The 20,974-nt window shown below is 37.0% G+C and overlaps 1 protein-coding gene across 2 annotated transcripts in view; it reads right to left on the reverse strand.

Annotated features, from left to right (window-relative positions):
* SERTAD2 (SERTA domain containing 2) overlaps positions 1-14,647 on the reverse strand; it is a 139,929-nt gene extending 125,282 nt beyond the window's left edge. Inside the window, exon 1 of one of the 2 annotated variants that reach the window (XR_012472570.1) lies at positions 14,342-14,430. The gene's annotated coding sequence lies outside the window, so the exon portion shown is untranslated. Of the gene's footprint in view, positions 1-14,341 lie in introns of both variants that reach the window. The other variant, XM_074207257.1, reaches the window with a different exon arrangement.
* Positions 14,648-20,974: the final 6,327 nt, after the last annotated feature.

Below are 20,974 nucleotides of genomic sequence, written 5' to 3' on the forward strand. Positions count from 1 at the left end.
AAAAAATACAGTAGGAAACAAATATGACAATCTTTTGGCAAGCACTTTATAAAGGGTGTATCTTAACAAAGACTCTTATCTACTTATCCTTAAGAGGGGAAGACGAATTCTTTCATAATAGGTGTGGCCGGGCTGAAGACCAAGAAAAGGTCATTGGTAGAGTAGGAGCAATTATTTTCAAACATTTCTATTACAGAAATTGTAGTAAACAAATTTCTCTGTGATAAGCCTAAAGCATCAAAAGTTTAAAATTTGGCAACTAATTCCAAATTCTGATTTGTCCTGACTAAAAAGAATGTGACATTTTAAAGGACAGTAATTTTGTTTTGTTAACCCCCTTCACTGATCATTATGTGATAAAGCAATGGTATAGGAGAAAGCACTGTGCTTGAACTGAAAGGACTTTGCTAGAATCTTTATTTTAGCATATGATCCTTGGATTCCTGGGAATCCCCAAGACCCTTTCATGAGGGATACAAAGTCAAAACTATTTTCATAATAAAACTAAAATATTATTTATTTTCCGACTACATATCTGTGTGAGGCTGAATTTTCTTCATATACTTCAATCAAAGCAACACATCACAACATATTGAATGCAGAAGCAAATATGAGAATCCATCTGTCTTCTATTAAGCCAGATATTTAAAAGATTTGCAAAAATATATAAATCAGTACCTTTCTTCTCACTAAATGTTTTTTGTTTTGAAAGTTATTTTTCATTAAAAATATATTATTTATGTTGACATATAATGGATTTATAATTATTTTAAATAAATACATATTTTAAAATTTATTCATTTTAATTTATATGATAAAAATTGGTAGAGATAATCCACATAAAAAAGATCTTTAGAGTCCTCAATAATTTCTAAGTCTATAAAGCAGTCCTGAGGCTGTGTGAGAAGCACTCGTCTACTTTAATTTTGCTTTGCTACTTAAAACCTATGTAAACTTAAACAATCCAAAGCAAAAAAAAAAAAATTCATTAAGAGCCTATTGTATATGAGCACTGTGCTAGGCACCAGAGATATAAAGCAGTATTTGTCCTCTAGGAGACTGCAGTTTACTGGGGGCATAGTATGTTAAGTCCATAAAGAGAATACCAGCAATGCAGCTGTGTGTGTGTGGGGGGGGCAGCAAGAGAGCCTTCCCATAGGAGCTAGAGGGGATAGCAAGACTTCTAAGAGGCAGAAATGAGGCAGGCACTTTCTCTAGGCATGGGGAGGCTAGGAGGTGGGAAGGTGGAGAGGAAGATCAGTGCAAAATCACAGAAGCAGGAAGGAGATGAAAGGTTGAGTTTGGAATGTAGAATATGAAGGGGGTGAGGTGGTAACCTGAAATGAGTCTGAGAGAGATAAACTGTGAAAGACTCTAAATGATCACAAGGGGAATTTCTATTTTTTATCTTTGAGGTAATGGGAAGTCATGGAAATGTTCTGAACATGCGACTTATATGATGAGGTTTGTGCTGGAATATTATTTTGGTTGCAGTATAGAAGACACAAAAGGGGGGGTACTAGAAGTCAGGAAATCAATTAGGCGGTTGTTTGGTTAGTCCAGGCTACAATGACTTGAACTCAGGTAGTAAGTGACCAAGCAAGTGAAGGTAAGAGAGATCTGTTGTGGTAGGATGAGTAAGATGAGTAAGATTCAGCAAATGAATGAACATGTTGGATGTGTATGTGTGTGTGTGGGGGCTCTAAATATATATGACTGTAGTTTGGGAAAAAAATCACTGCAGCTCTGGTTTGTAGGTAATGATACATAAGAGACACTTAGAAAATAGTGTGTTTGAAAGTAGTCAGTCTTGATAAGAAATGCAAATAGTTTTTGCCTAACATTCTAAATAAGAGTAGATCATACTGAAATAAAGTATGAAAGAATTTAACAGGTCAGTATAGATCAATGAAATGAAGTTATCTACATCAAAGTTCAATTAAATTGTTACATCACAAAGGTAGAAGAGGAAGTAGAAAGGAAAAGAATAGGCAATTTATACAGTGTTGTGCATTAGGCCTTAGGCTAAGCTTTATACATACCACTATACCATGTGCACAGAAGCAGATGTATGTATTTCAAAAGGAAGCTAATTTGATTTCATTTGTCACCTAACCCAAACCTGGAATAATTTACTGAAGAATTTTTCTGAATCTGGCAAATGTTTTCTTCTCATTAGTATACAGCAGAAGTTTTAATTAGGACTTCAATATAAATAAGAAAAGCAATATTATTGGTATAATACTCCACAAAACAAAACAAAATCACAGTGTTGGCCAAATAAAACTGATAAATTGGATATAAACTCTTTACTTTGGAATCACAAATACAATTCAATTCAATTTGAGAAATATTTAGGTGCAATGCATAGTACTACTTAAAAAAATTAGTCCTTGAACTCAAGAAATATATTGCTTTTTAGCATATGAAAAAATCTTTTAACTTTAGAATTTTAGTAACTTTAAGAATATAATATTCCACCAGAATTTTCCATTTATTGTTTTTATCTGTAAAACAACATTATACAAAATTCATTTAATTTTATTTCATAGAATTTAACAAAAAATTAGTTGACTATTGTTCATTTTGAAGTTTCCAATCAACTGATTATTAATTATTGTCAAATTCTATCAATATTATATAGACCTAAGACAACATCATCTTTCATTAAGCTGTTACCAATTTGGTTGATTTCCTACATTTCCCTACCACAGGTTTCCATATTTTAAAATCATCTAAGCAGTTAAACTAATGAAAAAATAAAATAACATTAAGTATACTGCCAAGTCAATCATTTCTATTTTAGCTGTATTAAAGTATGATAAATATTATTAATATGACTAAAACATGTTATAATTAAGTAATATAAAATTATACCTAAATTCTTTAAACTGTAAACATGGCAATACATTTAATAACCTTATGAAAATACTTTTATCATAACTGCTAAGTGACCATTTATTTCTCAGCACAAATTAAGGAAAGAAAAACCTAGATTAGAAACAACATTTGGTCCCTTAGAACGAAAGATTTGGAGAAGGATTTTTTGAGGTCATCTAATTCAATTAACTTATTTTATAGTTGAGGAAACTGAGACCCAAGGAGATTAAGTGGCTTGTACATGGTCACACAGATAGTAAACAGAAGAGCCAATATTTTAATCCAAAGACCTAAGACTCCAAGTTTAGTACTGTACCATGCTACCTTGTTAAAAGTCAGAAAGTTCTTCACATCTTTTTTTTAGGTTTTTGCAAGGCAAATGGGGTTAAGTGGCTTGCCCAAGGGTCTGAGACCGGATTTGAACCCAGGTACTCCTGACTCCAGGGCCGGTGCTCTATCCACTGCGCCACCTAACCACCCCTGGTTCTTCACATTTTCACGTGAGTTTTAGAAATTATCTAGTCTAAATTGTTCATCTTAGTTTTAGAATCTAGGGCCAGATCCAGGGAAGGTCTATGATAGAAGTCAATTTTTTTCCCCCTCAATTCTTCTTCATTCTCAATTCCCATAAAAACTTATTCCTAAAAATTTTATTTTTGTTTTTTTATTTGCTGATGGTTAACAACTAATTTGACAAACAAGTCTATCCTGATGAACTTCCCTTCTCAGATCTATTTTGACAGAGGTTTTCTAGATATAGTACCTTCACTGAAAGAAATGATCCCTAATAGCAGGAATTTCAGATAATATGTTGAGCAGCAAGAATATTTTAAGGCAAGACTTTCAGTGACAATGACCCTCAAATCATATCATATAGGGCACCATATAGGTTCATAAAATTTAGAACTTCTTTTGATATTAAACTTCACATGTATTGACTGTAACAGTAAAGAAAATTTTTAAATATATCAGAAGTAACATTCAACTAATTTTTATTTTTAGGTTTTTGCAAGGCAAATGGGGTTAAGTGGCTTGCCCAAGGCCACACAGCTAGGTAATTATTAAGTGTCTCAGACCGGATTTGAACTCAGGTACTCCTGACTTCAGGGCCTGTGCTCTATCCACTGCGCCACCTAGCAGCCCCCATTCAACTAATTTTAAACAATACTTCAAGATAAAATGTTTACATAAACCATAAACAAGATAAAAATAATACATCAAAATAAAGGGGAAAATGTCTTTCAAGCAAGGAAGCCTGCTGAAAAAATGCTATTAAAAGAGTCATAAGGGGGCGGCTAGGTGGCGCAGTGGATAGAGCACGGGCCCTGAAGTCAGGAGTACCTGAGTTCAAATCGGGTCTCAGACACTTAATTACCTAGCTGTGTGGCCTTGGGCAAGCCACTTAACCCCATTTGCCTTGCAAAAACCTTAAAAAAAAAAAAAAGCCTTGTGCATAATAAAGTCCTCAAATGAGAACCAAACTTTTCAATTCCATAAACTATATTTTGAGCCCTATCACTAAGAATTTCTCCAAGAAGTTTCATAGGGCAAATATTCTTTACAGTTCTATTCTCCAAATGTCCCAACATGTCATCTCTTTCCTTCCTGTTATTTAGGTCAATAATACCTGAGGAAACTGACAAGAAAATTCAAGAAGAATCAAAACTAATAGATTTATTTAATATCTCTAATTAAATTTTGCTTTTAGAATAGACTGCATAGGGGTGGCTAGGTGGTGAAGTGGATAGAGCACTGGCTCTGGAGTCAGGAGGACCTGAGTTCAAATCCAACATCAGACACTTAATAATTACCTAGCTGTGTGACCTTGGGCAAGTCACTTAACCCCATTGCCCTTGCAAAAAAAAAATAAAATAGAATGCCATAAAAACCTGAATAGATGCTTAATCCCAACATATTTTTGTCTCTCATGATATAAGAATGCCTCTCAGAAAAAATTTTGGGGAATTAATTGCACTCAGATAAATGTAGAGAACTTACTTCAAGATGCTTTGTCATATAGAGTGACAAATATTTCAATGACTTGTCAATAAATAACAAAACTTTGTTATTATTTAAATCTATATTAGAATCTAACTATATATATAGTGCTTTATATAAATTTTTAAAGAAACATTTAAAATTCCCAGGATGATAAATGTTACTGAAAAACAAAGGAATTCTAAATATTTTTAATATTAAGGATATTGAGAACAAAATTCTTAGTATACCATACAATCTAAAAACTTTTGAACATGATTCAGAAACTTCATTCGCTGTTTCAAAATCAAAAGTGAATGAGAAATTTTTTAATATATATATTATAGAAAAGATAAGGACAATATTTACTAACAAATTGGTTAGCACAAAGAGTTATGTACACATGCCCATCAGGGCTGACCCTAAAGAAACTATTAAGTGGGTGAAATTTATCTCTAAGAAACTTTCTCTTCCCACTAAGACTGCCCTACTCTTTTTCGCCTTCCTCTTGACCTCGATCAAAACATAGTTGCTCTGAATCCTAACATCCTGATTTTTGCTTCCAAAGCCTAAGTAATGCAATAAAAATATCTAATCTATGCTGATGTGCTACATAGGGATATTAATGTGTTAGACATATTTTTAAAGCAATGTTCTTCTAGGAGACAGTTTCTTGGTCCAAAGAAATAACTCTAATAATGAAAATTTCAAGAGTCATAGCAGAGACGTTCAAGTTCACCACAGTGATCTAAAAGCTAAGCTGACCTGGATAGAAAGCACATAATTTCAAACATTCTATCCACCCCCTCAATGCTCCACATTAATGTAACACATATATTGGTTCTATGCTTTTAGTTTTTCATGCACATGTAACTTTTCTCCCAGCTCTAAAGGTAAGGAACAACTCATGGTAGGCAATCGAATTTTCGTTCAATTGATGTAGTGCTACAATTTCCATTCATGAGATAAACTTTGAAGGTTAACACTATGAGTTAAGATTTTTTCTTTAAAGAAATACACAGAATTTCCAATAATAGAATCCACTGAAAGCATGGCCTAGGTTAACACAAACTTTAGATTTTCTTTTAATTGCCCAATAATGCTGAAGTGGCTACATTCCCATTGTGCAATTTTCATACTGTGGTACTTTTCTCAGCTCCTGTCACAAGGAAAACAAAACAGCAGGAGGAAACAACTTCCAAAGAATAAAGTATAAAAAAAAACCCTAAGAAACTTCAGGCCATGTCTACTATGATGTTTTTCCACAGTTCTTTAAGGTGAGATGATTCATGCTTTCTGGTGGAAGCAATAGACAATTTTACTATATTCCATGATTTTTCAACCCAAACCGTGATGTTTGTGAATTTTAATGGGATTTCCCTTTTAAAAACAAGTCACAGGATATGAGATATCTATCTACATATACACACATTTGTTCACATATATGAAGAATTTCAGGAATTATCCTCAGTAGCAATTATCCTCAGTGCAATTCAACCAAAAAAAAATCCTTATTTCAATGCATTCAACCATTGCTTTGAAGATCTCTGATGATGAACTTCCCCAACTAGCCCATTCCCATCCCTGGATAGCTTTCATTGATAGGAAGCTTTCCTGGTATCAGTCCCAATTTGCTGTCTTGCAAATCCATTGCTCCAAAGATATGCCTGCTGAGGTCAAACAGAACAAATCTATTTCTTTTTCCATGTCAGAGCCTCTTAAATACCTGAAAACTGTTATAATGTCCTTCCTGGATCTTTTCTCCTCAGAGAGAGGAGAGAAACTTCTCTAAGTGAAGAAAGCAACCACAAATGTTCAAAAATGGGGCAAACATCTTCAGTCAGGTCAGATTTTATGAAGCATTGTACCTAAGGAAATCTGATATTTTAAGTGATACTTAGAGGATATTTCATGTTATAATAACAGGTAGCATAGACTATGTATTTCCTAAATTTGCAGAAAATATATTTTGTTAAATCCTTCAAATTCAAATTGACCCTTAAGAGATATGCTGAAAGAGAATGTTAGCTATACATACATAAATGATCTGTTGGTATAAACTATTCCTTTCTTTTCCACAGAAATCATTGAGGTAGATACTTCTAGATGAATTTCAGATAAGGAATAGATATAAAATTTTACTACTCTGGGGAATTCTCTAGGGAGATGTTGCTCTGCCCCTCTTCAACTTCTAGTCAGAGTTGCAGGGAACAATTAGAGGTTAAATGACTTGCTCAGGGCTCATAGAAACAGGATGTGCCAGCAGATGATCTTGAATCAAGGCCTTACGGGCTTATAAGAGTTCTCTTTCCATTACAATATGCTGATTCTCAGTAAAATTTGGGATGGTGTTTATTAGGATTTAGAGAAAATTCATGTCAACCTTGTTTGCTTCAATTCCTGTGTATTTCATTTCCTTTCATTTTGAAGGTAAAAGGAATTCCAGGTCTTAAATGCAAAATATTAATAAATCTGACATGTTAAAGAAATTAATACATTTCTCATAGGTTTGAACTAAAAAGATGAAAAGCAATAAATCTGTTTGTTACTCATCATCCCAACAATGCTAAATAGTGGAAAACCTCATAGTGGACATGGACTTTTTAAAAATTGTTACTTACAACTCTACTTTCTATTCCTATTACCATTGACAGATTATTAACATGGTCATCTATAAGAGATCAGATACAGTTTTCTAATTTAAAGACTGCTACTAGACATAATGCATGGAACTGTGAGTGTTGGCAAACAATCTTGGATATTTTGAACATTTTTTAGAGAAAACACAGAAAAATGAGTGAAATTTTCAATAATAAGCTGAATTAATAGAAAACAATGCATAAAAGTTATATTGTGAATAGTTATTACTTCAAGTGAATTATGTTTCATTTTTGCCCAAGCAACCACTTTTTAAATTATATGAAAATTCAATTTTTGATGATCTTTTGAATTGTGACAAGCAAATTTGCTACTTTACAAGAAGGACTGAAAATCAACTAGATGAAATATGCTCACATGCCACTACTATTTAGGGTATGAGGAAAAAAACAAACATAAAACAGGGTTAGGAAACAGGTGGGACCAAGGGGGTGGGTCGGGTTAGAGGGGTTTAGAAGCCAAAAAACAAAGAGGACTCAGAGAACATGGGAGATAACTGCAAAAAGGAGATATGAACTCAAAGAAAGTAGAAGAACTGAAATTGGGGTGAAGTTGAGTGACTAGAACTGAGTAATTTGAACAAATTAGATTTTCAAAAATTCAAATATGTAGATAATTATATAAAACAGTTAAAAGAAAATGAAATATTAAAGGTATGTATACATAAGGCAATTATAAATGTAAAGAGGCTATAACTCAATATCGATTTGGAAAACATTTAATTCAGAAATTTAAAAGAAATCAGATAGCAGGATTAATGAATGGTTCAATGACAAGAAAAAAATGGTAATTGCATAGATAAACTCTCCTATCTGCTTCAGAACCTCATATTCAAATATGAGGTTCTGAAGCAAAGAGCAGATTTATGTAACTACTGTTTACATATATAATATGTATGTGTGTACACGCATACATATACACATGTATATGTGCAAATGTGTTATATAGGTATATAAGGATAATTATAAAATATGTACATATTATTAATTATATACTAATTTCTAGCTATTCTCTAATTTCTCTTCTTTCTGTTTGATTTCCATTATAAGCTACATTTTCATTTTCACACTGAAAAAGAATAGGGACAGAAGATGAAGGATCACAGTAATGCTTTAACTAGAACCCTCCACTCTTTGACCTTTTCAAAGACACTTGACTACCACACCATAAGAAGTCAGAAGACAAACCAGAAGCCAAAAAGTAGTTTGTAAAATAAAACAGAGCATTAAAGTCTTAAAAATTGTAATAAATGAACTTCAAAGTGATCAGAGTCCTAATTTTTAAGTTGTGCATGTTTTCTAGTTGGCACAGCTTTTTGGACTGAGTTCTGGAGTCAGGCGGGTCTAGTGTCATGATGATTTGAGTTTAAATTTGGCCTCAGACACTCACTAGTTCTAAATCACTTAAACTCTGCCTTAGTTTCTTCAGCAACTCCCAGGGTTGTTGTGAGGTTCAAATAAAGTCATATTTGTAAAGCTCAACACAGTACCTAGCATATAGTGAATGCTTAATAAAAGTCTATTTCTTTACTTCTTTTTCTTGCATCTAAGAAGTCATAGAACTTTAAACTGGAGCATCATACATCTAAGTAGTATTTGGCCATTTAAAACTGAATGTGATTAATTTTCCATTTTTTGGAACTTTAGCTTTATTGCTCTATTGTCAGATCATTTGAGTACTTTATCCTTACAGTGTAAATACAGCAAAATCTTCATAACCCTTTACATAATCAAAACTTACTGTGCTTGACAGTATAAAGTAGGGAGGTGGAAAGAGTGATGAATTCAGAATCAGAGGCTCAGGGTTCAAATTCTGCCTGCCACTTCTAATAGTCATGTGAGGCTGATCTGCTTAACTAACTCTGGTTCTCACTTTCTCAATTTATTGCAGTTCTTCAGTTTAGTAGCCTCCCATCTCCATGCCTTTTCACAAGCTAGCCCAACACAGGTAACTAGGGTGAGGCAGGTAGGAGCACAACAGACACTGGTCTGCAGCACTGGGCTTGAAGTCCTGAAGCCCTGAGTTCAAATTCAGTCCCAGACACTTACTAGCTGTGAGACTCTAGGCAAGTCATTGAAAGCCTCTGTTGATGACTGTTTCTTCAACTGTAAAGTGGAAATAATAATAGAATTTGCTTTCTAGAGTTGTTCTGATCTTTGTAAAAGCATCTGGAACAGAGAGGGTGCTTAATAAATGCTAGGGTTTTTTTTTCCATAGAATGTTCTTACCAAGAACTCTTGAAACCTCAGGCTTCATTCAAAGTTTAGCTCAATAGTCAACATCAATGTGAGAGCTTTCATGATCATCCTCAGCTGCTACTTCTTCCCCAAGTATTTAGATCTGTTTTGCATAAATTTTGTGTTTATTTATATGTGCACATAGCATTTGTGTTCCCCCTTGCCCAAATATAATATAAACTATTTGTGAGACAGTTTGGACCTTTGATTTCACTTAGGAAATGCACTGTGGTGAGGAAACTCTCTACCAGCACTGACTGGGAGGACTATCTCTCTATCCATTCTGCCATGATATATGTCTACTTGAAGAGACTAATTAATTAGCCTTTGTCTTGGTATCCAGAACTCCTAACAGTACTTGGATCACAATAGATACTCAATAAATGTTATGAATGATTGTGTTGAACTAATGAGTTCTAAGATTCCTTTCAGTTCTGAATCTATGTTCTTATTAAGTAGTTTTTTAAACATCATGATCAAAATTGCTGCAAATGAGTTCTACTATAATACAGGTTTAATAGTTAAAATTTCACACCACAAAACTAAAGTAGGTGCCTTAGAAGTATTTTACATTATCATATAAAAAGATTGAGTTGCACTAGCTAAATTTCATAAATTTTAATTAAAATATTGAGAATTGTCACTTCAAATACAAATTGAAGTTTTTTCAAGCAAAGAAAATTTCTAATAGAAAATATGGAAAGTTGATAAAAAATGAAAATCAAAATCCTATTTGTGATGCCAATAATTATATTAAGTGACTTACACTTTGTGTTTTGCAAATAAGCATAAAGAATCCAACTGCAGGACACAAAACACTGAAATAGGTATTATGATTGGCTACATTTTCACTTGGGGGAGATTTTAAAAAATACTTTACTAAAACAGAGTATCTTTCTAAATGAAGAGTTACCTGTGCCTCTTTTAAATGCTTTTGGTAAGTACATAATATCTTTCTCTATCATCAAAGGAAGTATTATTCCTTTCCCCATTTTCAAATAAGAATAGAGGTGAAGAGTCATACTCAAGGTCATTTAGTAGATTTGGAATTAGAACACAGAGTATCTTGACTTTCTGTCTACTTAGTTGCTACTAATAGGCCATAAAGATATTGATATAATTTTTATCCCTCTAATCTCTAAAAGATTGTATAGTTATGCATTTTCTGACTGTAAAAAATCACAAATTTCTCATATGCAAAAATAAAATGACAAATTATAAACTCTTAAAAGGCCATTTATAATTCTCCATCAAAATTTTCTGGATCATAAATACTATTTTCCAATTGAGCACATGAGATCTAAGTTTGTAGGAGGCCAGCACATACCTGAACAATTTTATAGGAGATAAAAATGAAAGAACAGAACTTCACCAAAGGAAGCAACGTCATGCCAAGATGTACCATTCGAAAAATAAGCGACCTACACTTTGTGTTCTGCAATTAAACAAGGTCAATAAAGAATCCAACAGCAGGACAAAACACTGAAATAACTATTGCGGCCAGTTACATGTGGAATTTTTAAGTTTTCAGTTTGGAAGATTCTAAAAAATGCTTTACTGAAAAAGAGTAACTTTCTAATTAGCCAGTCAAAGTGGTGTACATCAAAGAGCAGATTGGGGCGGCTAGGTGTCACAGTGGATAGAGCACTGGCCCTGGAGTCAGGAGTGCCTGAGTTCAAATCCGGCCTCAGACACTTAATAATTACCTAGCTGTGTGGTCTTGGGCAAGCCACTTAACCCTTTGCCTTGCAAAAACTGAAAAAAAAAAGAGAAGATTGATGCATTTTTCATGTATGTAAAATAATAAAATATTTAGATTTTAAAAAGTACCATTTGTGATATATTGCAATAAAGTTCTAATGTCCAAACAAACCTGATAGAAATTACCATTAGGCATTTGTCACTATAACTTTTCTTTCTCTTAAAATATACTTATTGAATTTTATGACTTGCAATTAACTGAGATTTCATTAGTAAATTTTAAAATGATTCTATAAATGAAGAATGGTCATATGACCCTCAATTTTGATTTTAAAAATTCTCTTAAAAGAACTGCATCCTATTAAGCATGTCACAAAGTTTATAGTATAAATGACTTGATTGAATTTTATATTCATTTCCTTTATACTATATATATATATATTCATATTTTATTTAGGTTGACATTAAGAAACATTATGAATGTTTCCCTTGTGAATGGAAAAAGTAAATTGCTAGTTTTTATATTCAAACAAATCCTTATGCAAATTATGTATGTAGTTCTGGTGAACTCTTTTTACCACTAATAACAAACTAAGAAATCTCAATGCTTTGGACACTGAAAGGAAATTTAATTTATATAATTAAAATTAATTATACCATTTTAGTCAGTGATAGTATATTGAGATGTCATCCCAAAAATAGATGTGCCAGATGTCAAAGATGAGCTTTACCAGGTTCTTGTAGTAATCGACAATTTCCAGATATATCAATATATTAAGACAAATCATAATGGCATTTCCCCAAAAAGTATTCGCTATAGAAAAGTTGCAATTGAAAACAAAACTTGAGGATACCTGAATAATAGTATCTTCTTACAACATTAGATCTGTAGTTCATTCAGTCAATTGAAAATAAATTGCTAGACTGATAAGAGCATTACTCTTTCTTCCTTATAAGATAACTATACTTCTCAAGGTCATGTAAGAACTTGAGAACAGAAGCACTGAATCACATAACACACCATTCATTGGTTTCAAAGCAGGAAAAAACTTACAAAGCTTATTTGATTATTTTATTGACACAAAGGTAAAAATATGCAATTTTCCATCAATGACCTGAGAGGGGAAAAAAAAGGTCATTTATTTCAGGCAAACAAGTGTCATAAATGACAGTATAAGACATAATTCATTATATTAAACCCATATTAACATTACAAAATTAAATATAAATAATTTAGTTTGATCACCTATTTCAAAAACTTATGACATTGCCCTTGAAAAAACCAACTCTCTTATAAAATACGTTTCACCTAATATCTGCATTTTTCAGAGGTCAATTAAAGTCATTAGTTTGGGTATATTTATCCTTTTAAGATATCAAGTGTTTTTAGCAGGTAAAAACTATGGCATTATCACAGAAAGAAAATATCTAGGAGTTTCTACTCTGTTTACTCTTTACACATGTTATTAAAGATTCTAAAATAAAACAAAGTTTTAAATTCTTTACATTAAAAAGCTTAAAAAACTTTTTAAGATTGTATGATAGCATGTTATTACAGTAACATTACAGGTCTTCCACATATCAGCACCTTATTTCTAAAAACTTTTCATACAGCACCAACTATATTATTTACATAACCAGCAAAAACACTAGTATAATTCCACTGTGATGGATACTTTCTGAAAGGATTCTCCTGATGGATTTTGGCAGATTTCCATAGAGGATCAACCTATTCTTTTAATTACATTTATTAAAAACTTATTTTGACTGTGTGAAAATGAATAAAGAACTGAACCACCATGGTGTTTTGGATGTTTTTTCCATTCTTTAGTATTTCAAAATCTATTTTTTATTTAGCCCAATTTGAATCTTAGAAGTAGCTATGTTCAGAATTTGGTTAAAAAGCACTATCCAGGATAAAATAGCAAAAAAAAAAAAGGTTAGAAATGTCTAAAGCACCACCAGAAGCAATTGCAGATTGTTTTTTTTTTATTACTGTGACTTTTATCTTGCGTTAAAGTATTAATAAGGATATATTTTCAGGTTAGATATTACAGACATATACAAATCTTATCAACACTGAAGTTACTAATTGCAAAAAAGAAAGCCAATTAAATTCTTTCTAAACTTGTGTATCATCACTTCGTGTGAAGGGTTATCAAATATACAAAAGGAAAGATAACAGAAGCACAAAACTCTCAGCATATGCAATTCATTCCACTGTATCTAATAACCTGGAACTTAAATTCTGAATGTGCTGGAATATCTAGGCGACAAAAGGGGGTGAGTGAAAGATGAATTCTTAAGGCAAATCAGATTTTTTTCACCCTACCGTTTCCAACAGGTTCAGATGAAAGACTTTGTATTCTTTCAAGCTGTATGATTTACTCATTGTAATAGTAATAACAGCGCTAACAATAGCAAGATACTAAGATATGCCTTATAGGCAAAAAACCTGTCTTTCCCCGCTCAGCTTTTTAAATGGGGGGGGGGGGGGATAACCTAATCTTGCTTCAGGTCCATCTTGCATTAAATAAAAGTTTAATTTCAAGAAACATGGATTCATCATGGATTATCAGATCACATCAGGTTAACTGTCGCTGCTCACGAAGGCATCTTAAGGATATGAAGCATCCCACCAGGGTTGATTATTATAAATATCCTATTACCCTCAAGTCGCCTGGCAATACCTAGGAATACATTAAGAATGATGAAGGGGGGCTGGGGGGGGGAGGAAAGGGAAGAGGGAGGGAGTTACCACCTCAGATTCATGTAGGGCAAGAAGCCTCGTCTAAGCCCATAACGCGATCCCTCCCCTCCCCCCCACTAAAAAAAGTGGCCCAGCTACATCTGCACCCCCCCGGGGGCGGCCGGGGGCTGGTACTCACCCTCCTCTGAAGAACTCCGCTCGCAGCCTGGCTCCAGCCCCGGGAGGGAGGGGAGGGCGGGCGTCTGGCCGGCCGGGGGTGGCTGGGAGCCGGGGGTGTCGGTGCGTCAGCCGAGTAGAAGATGGGGAGTTTGGGAAGGCAAAGGTACTTGGTGGGGAAGGCGGAGGGGGGATGGGGAAGGAGATAAAGTCCGAGGGAGAAGCCGCCGGAGAGGTGAGGGGGGGCGGGTGGACCCCTTCCCCAAAACGAGCCCACCAGCCGCCGCCGCCCCTGCAGGAGGAGGCGGGCGGGAGGGGCAGTAAGATGATAAAGGAATGGAAAGAAGAAGCGAAGGGTCAGTGACTTTTGAAGAAGGAGAAGAAGAAGGCTGAGGGAGGCAGGCGGGGCAGACTTGGATGGCAAGCCCGGGCTGGCAGGGAGGCAGCGAGGAGCCGCTTCTCCTATCCCATCGCTTTGCAGTCCCCGAGCAGAGGCGGAGGCTGGCTGAGGGGGAAGTTGCTGCCGCTCCGGAGGAGGAGGAGGAGGAGGAGGAGGAGGCTGCCCTGTGACAAGTCCAGCCAGCCAGCCATGGATCAGAGGGGAGCCGGGAGCGGCGGCGGCGGCGAGCGGTGGCGGCGGCGGCGGCGGCGGCGGCGGTGGCGGCGGCGGCGGCGGCGGCGGCGGGCGGCAGCACCGCCTGCTCGGCTAGCACAAGACATTTAATTGGATTGATGGGTTGTGCAGTGACTCACAGACTTCCCTGAGCCCGGCGGCAGGCCCCGCCCCGCTGGACCGGGCGCCGCGGGCGGGGAGCGGGGCGGGGCGGGGCGGCGCGGCGGCCCGGCCCAGGGGCGCGGCCAGGGGCGGGGCGGACGCGCCCAATGGCCAGCCCGCCCTGGGGACGGACGCGAGCTCCGGCCAATGGGCGTGCCGCTCCCCGCGGCCGGCGTCACCCCCGTCCAATGAGTCTTCTGAGGACGCCGCCGCGAGTCTGGGGGCGGGGGGGGGGAGCCGGAGAGTTGTGGGGAGGAGCGGGGGGGGGGGCGCCGGAGAGAAGAGAAAAGGAGCCCTTCTCGCCGGTGGGCGGCTCTCTCCCCCCATGTGCTAGGCCCGCCAATCCTAGCGCGGCCGGGGGGATGACGGGCGTCCCGGGGCGGCCAATGAGGAGGAGGGGTGGGCCGGGCCGGGCCCGGAGAGGAAGGCCGCGGCGGGCCAGCCCCGCCCCTCCCGCCCCCGCCCCCCGCCCCCCGCGGCTGGGCCGCTCACACGAATGGCTGCGTGAGGCCGGGGCGGCCGGGGAGGGGGAGGGCCGGGGCTGCGTGACCGGAGGGGCTCGGACAAGCAAACCTGGGCCCGAGCCCCGGGGGCCCGTCCGGGGGGGCTTCACGCGTGGGTGGGGGTGGCGCCTCTGCCCCCGGTTTTTGTAACCAAGCCTGCATTCGGGGCAGATTCCAAATACATAGCTACATGCGTGCACATACACGTGCGGGGATGCACACAGACACCAGGCGCATATAAAGGCACGTCTCCAGCCCCGCATGCCGGATTCCTGATTTATGCCCTTCATTCACTGACCACGCCGGGAGGGCTGGCCCTGTCCACCCAGGAAACCTCCATTTCTCCACCCCCCCATCCCATCTCCTCCACCTGGCATGCCCACCGGATCCTCGGCTAGCTAGCTAGCTGGCTATTCCCAGGAGCCATGTCTTTTTTTCATTTCTTGGCCACTATCCAGCACTCATCTCACAGACCTTAACCCCTTCCATGCCTTTGAGATGATAAAGAACAAACGTCCAGGTCAGCAAGCGGGGAAAAAAGAAACCAGAAAACCAATAATCCACCATGCTCACTGCCAGGGCATCCTCTGGCAGGGCACTCACTAAAACGTGTTCTTCATAAAGCAAAGAAAGAGAAATCAGAAGTACCTACTGCAAACGGGAAAGGCTGTTTTAAAAGTTTCAGGGTGTTTGTTTTTAAGTCTACTGAATGTAGAAAAGTCACTCAATTTCTAATATGGTTATTGAATATATTCAAGAATATCCTTATAAAAAAATTGAAATTTCAAAAACCTGTTTTTTTCTTCCCCTGAAAAAGTTGTTACATAGCTCCAATTTACCTAAGGGTGACATTGAAAGTTTTCTATAAAAGTGTTTTATTCATAAGGGCTAGAAAAAGAACTGGTCCTTTGATTTTGTAGTGTAAGGAACTCCTGGAAGAACAAACTTCTTCTTCCAACGCAGGTTGGTTCCTTTGCAATTTACAATTGTACAGACTTTGAAGTGATTTCCCAAGGATCACAGAGCCAGTATGTGAACCCAAAGCAAGTCTTTGAGAATGCCTTTCTATTCACTATGCTACACTGTATCTCTTGTAATAGTTTGTAGAATACATAGTGTGCCTATAGTACATAGTAAATAGACTTTGAACTTAGATCTTTGTTAGGTGACCTAAAGAACAGTTGACCGCAAGAAAAATTTTTGACACTACCATTTCCCAGTTTATGATAATATTTCTATAATGCTTCAAGGCTTGCAAAGCATCTCTTTTGATTTCCACGTCCTTTTGAGAGTTGTTCAATTATTATACCCATTTTTACAGGTAGAGAAACTGAAGCCTCGAGGGGTTAAGGGACTCATTCGGGATCACTTGGCAAAGTAAGTGTCTGAGATAGGATTGGATCCATCTTGCTGACTCCAGTTCTAGTGCTCTTCTACAACTGTTTCTTTTATATATCTCTTTTATATTCTACTCTCTTATTTCCTCCCTCTTCTTTTTTGCACTCCATCAACAATTTTCTCATTTACCTTCCTTTGTCCTTTCCCTCCTCTCACCCCCATTTTTCCTTTCCTTGACTAGCATTGGCAACTACCAGTTAATGCTAGGCAAAAATGGTGAACTTGAAGAAAAAATGTTTCTTCTGTTTCCTGGATGTGTTCCCACAGTTCTATTTTAAAATAAAACTTAATATAAAAATACTTCATGTATAGTATTATTCTCAAGATTTTAGTTTACTAGAGACAGACATATGGCGTGGCATAGACCATTTTAGTCTTATGCCCCTCACACCATTTGCCTCCCTTTCTTCCCTTTTATATATCTTTTCTCCCATCCTCCTTCCTCCTATATTTAGGTATAGTAAGCCACAAATAGAAGTCAAAATGTGATTTTAGTTTGAGGGAAAAAATGAGAGCTGTTGAGGAGGGACAGTTCAGGCAGCAAGAAAAATGAGAGTAAGAGAGGAATCAAAAGAGGGGTATGAACAGAGATTAAGGAGGGAGGCAAAAGGAATAGAGGTCTTAAAGTCAAGAGAAAATTGAGAGGCCATCTGTCATGATCTCCCTCTTCTCCCATATGTGGAGAAGGCAGCACTTTTGTGTTGGATGGAAAGCAGAACCAAAGGCAGTGATTCTGTTGCTGGGAGAGTGGGAGGATGGGGAGTGGGGCAAAGGTTGCTAGCCTCTTTCAGTCTTCTCGGTCCTGTCCCAGCTCCTGTAATTTGCATGGAACATGCCACGATGGAAGGTTGAAAACAATCTCTCTACCCCAACTTTATCCAACTCATTGGCAATTTCTAAGTGCAGCCCAGGAAAATAATTTTCTGGGACTAGTTGTTTAGTAGGAATTAAAAGGAACTTTCTGACCATAAACTCAGATAAAAATTGAACTGAAAGAATCCAAAGGAATGCCCATGCATTAGAAAAAAAGCAGAGTTACAGAAAATTCCATCTCAGCTGAGAAAGCAGTTAGCATGATGATTTCACCAGAGGATATCAATGACTCTCTAGCTTCAGAAATGTGAGCTACTCCACCATGTATGTGCCCTTTCACATGTTTTTACTGCATTTATTCTTTCCCTATTCATGGTATCACAAACTATAAGAAAAGATTCTATGATGTTTAGGGGATCAAGTTTTCATCAACACCTTTCTATGCTGTTTGATTCTATCTTTTGCTTTTAATACATATACTCTCCAGTTGGCTGTAAAAAAAAACATCAATGGGGTTTCATGGCCTGAATTCTGGATACTGGCCTATACAAAGAATGTGTCTCTGACCTGGAATACTACTAGGGGGGAGGGGGAATCAGATTTAGGGAGTAGGATGTAGATGGCCTGTCAATTTTATACCTCATTATTTCTTGACAAGGGAGAATCCTCCATTTTCTCTTGTTTATCTCTTTTTTTTAAGGTTTTTGCAAGGCAAACGGGGTTAAGTGGCTTGCCCAAGGCCACACAGCTAAGTAATTATTAAGTGTCTGAGACCGGATTTGAACCCAGGTACTCCTGACTCCAGGGCCGGTATTTTATCCACTGGGCCACCTAGCTGCCCTCTCTTGTTTATCTTTGATAAAGTGGCCTTTTCCTTGCCAAGTCCAATGCCTCTGAGACCTTGATTCCATCTTCTTCTGAATCATCTAGTAACTTGTCCCTTAAATTTCCTATTCTTTCTCTCTAACCATCAACTTCTCCCTACTGAATAGTTAACTGAACTTGGAGTCAGAAAGACCTTCTTTCAAATCCCTACTCAGACACTCTCCAGCTGACTATGGGGAAATCACAACCTCTGTCAATTTGTTTCCTAATAAGTAAAATGGGAATTATTATGATGTTTAAAAATGATAATGTATGTAATAATGAGATAATGTATATACATAATGTATATATATGTTAGCTATTAAGAGTTCTATTGGGGAGGCTAGGTGGCCCAGTGGATAGAGCACCAGCCCTGGAGTGAGGAGTACCTGGGTTCAAATCCGACCTCAGACACTTAATAATTACCTAGCTGTGTGGCCTTGGGCAAGCTACCTAACCCCATTGCCTTGCAAAAACTACAAAAAAAAAAATAGAGAGTTCTGTCTTTACTGCTTACAAAGGTATCTAGTTCTTCTCTCAATCTTAAAAAACCTTACTTGACTTTGTAATCCCCTTAAACTAAAATCTCATCCCTGACATAGCTCAAGTCCAACCTACCATTTCTTGTCTTCACTTTCTCACTAGTCATTCATTTATTTATGTGTGTTTTTTTTAATTAACAAAAATCCACCTCACCTTCCTACCTCAACTCTCCTTCCCCCCCCCCCCATTTGAGGACAAAAGAAAAACAAACACCTGTTGCAAATACAGGTATACCCCAGAGATATTGTGGGTTCATTTCCAGACCACTGCAATAAAGTAAATATCACAATAAAGCAAGTCACATGAATTTTTTGGTTTCCCAGTGCATATAAAAATTATGTTTACACTAAACTATAGTCTATTGTGTGTGTAATATTATTATATCTTCAAAAAGTATATACCTTAATTAAAAAACAAGCTATCAATCCAACTTTGCAATGAGTTGTAATCTTTATGCTAGTGGAAGATCTTGCCTCCATCTTGATGGCTGCTGACTGATCAGGGTGGTAATCGCTGAAGGTTGGGATGACTGTGGTAGTTTCTTAAAAATAAGAACAATAAAGTTTGTCCATGCATAGACTCTTTCTTTCACTTAAACAGTCAGAGGCCATTGCAGGGTTATTAATTGGCCTAATTTCAATATTGTTGCATCTCAGGAAATAAATATAGTAAGACACAAGAGAAGAGGGAGAGAAAGGAACAGCTGGTTTATGGAGCAGTCAGAACACATACAACATTTATCAATCATGGGTGTTACTCTTGGCATCTTGAAACAATTTCAATAGTAACATCAATGATCACTGATCAACAGATATGATCATGATAGATATTATAATAATGAAAATTTGAATTTTGTGAGAATTACCAAAATGTGACACAAATACATGATATGCCCTTGGAAAGGACACTGATAGACTTCAATGCAGTTGCCACAAACTGTCAATTTGTAAAATAATTTTTAAAAAGTGTAATAAAGCAAAGCACAATAAAACAAGATATGACTATATATATATATATATATATATATAGCCTATATATATATAGCCTATATATATATATATATATACATATATATATATATATATATATAGTCAAGCAAAACAAATTTCTGCATTGATCATGGCCCCAAAAAGTATCTCTGTGCTTTTAAATCCTTCACCTGCTTGGAGATAGGTGGCATGCTTAATCATTAGTCTTCTGGAATCATGATTGAGTATTATAGAGATAAGTGTTTCTAATTCTTTCAAAGCTGTTTTGGAATTATTTGTTATAATTGTGTTCATTTCACTCTGCATCAGTTCATACAAGTCTTCCCAGGTTCCTCTGAAACCATCCCCTTTGTCATTTCTTACAACAAAATTATTCTATCACATTTATATACCAGAGATTATTCAACTTCTCTCCAATTTATGGACACTCCTTCAGATTCCCAAATCTTTACCACCTCAAAAAGAGCTATATTCAACACATCCTTAAGTTAGAATTTATTTTACTTAGAATTAATTCCCCTTTAAACTATCTTCTCTCTAATTCTTCCTTCCTCCTTTATTTCCCCATTGAGTGAAATTATTTCCAAACCCAACTTTATGTGTCTGCATTTTTCCATCCTTTCAGCAGTTCAGATGAGAGTGAAATTCAAATGTCAGCTGCTACCCTTCCTGCTCCCTCTTTGTGAGATAAATATCCCTAATTTTCCTTTCTTGTCTCCATCTAATGTATTTATTTTCCTTTCTCTTTCTACTCTTCTCTTCATATCAAG

This window comes from Macrotis lagotis, chromosome 1, assembly GCF_037893015.1.
Source record: "Macrotis lagotis isolate mMagLag1 chromosome 1, bilby.v1.9.chrom.fasta, whole genome shotgun sequence".
Lineage (NCBI taxonomy): Eukaryota > Metazoa > Chordata > Mammalia > Peramelemorphia > Peramelidae > Macrotis > Macrotis lagotis.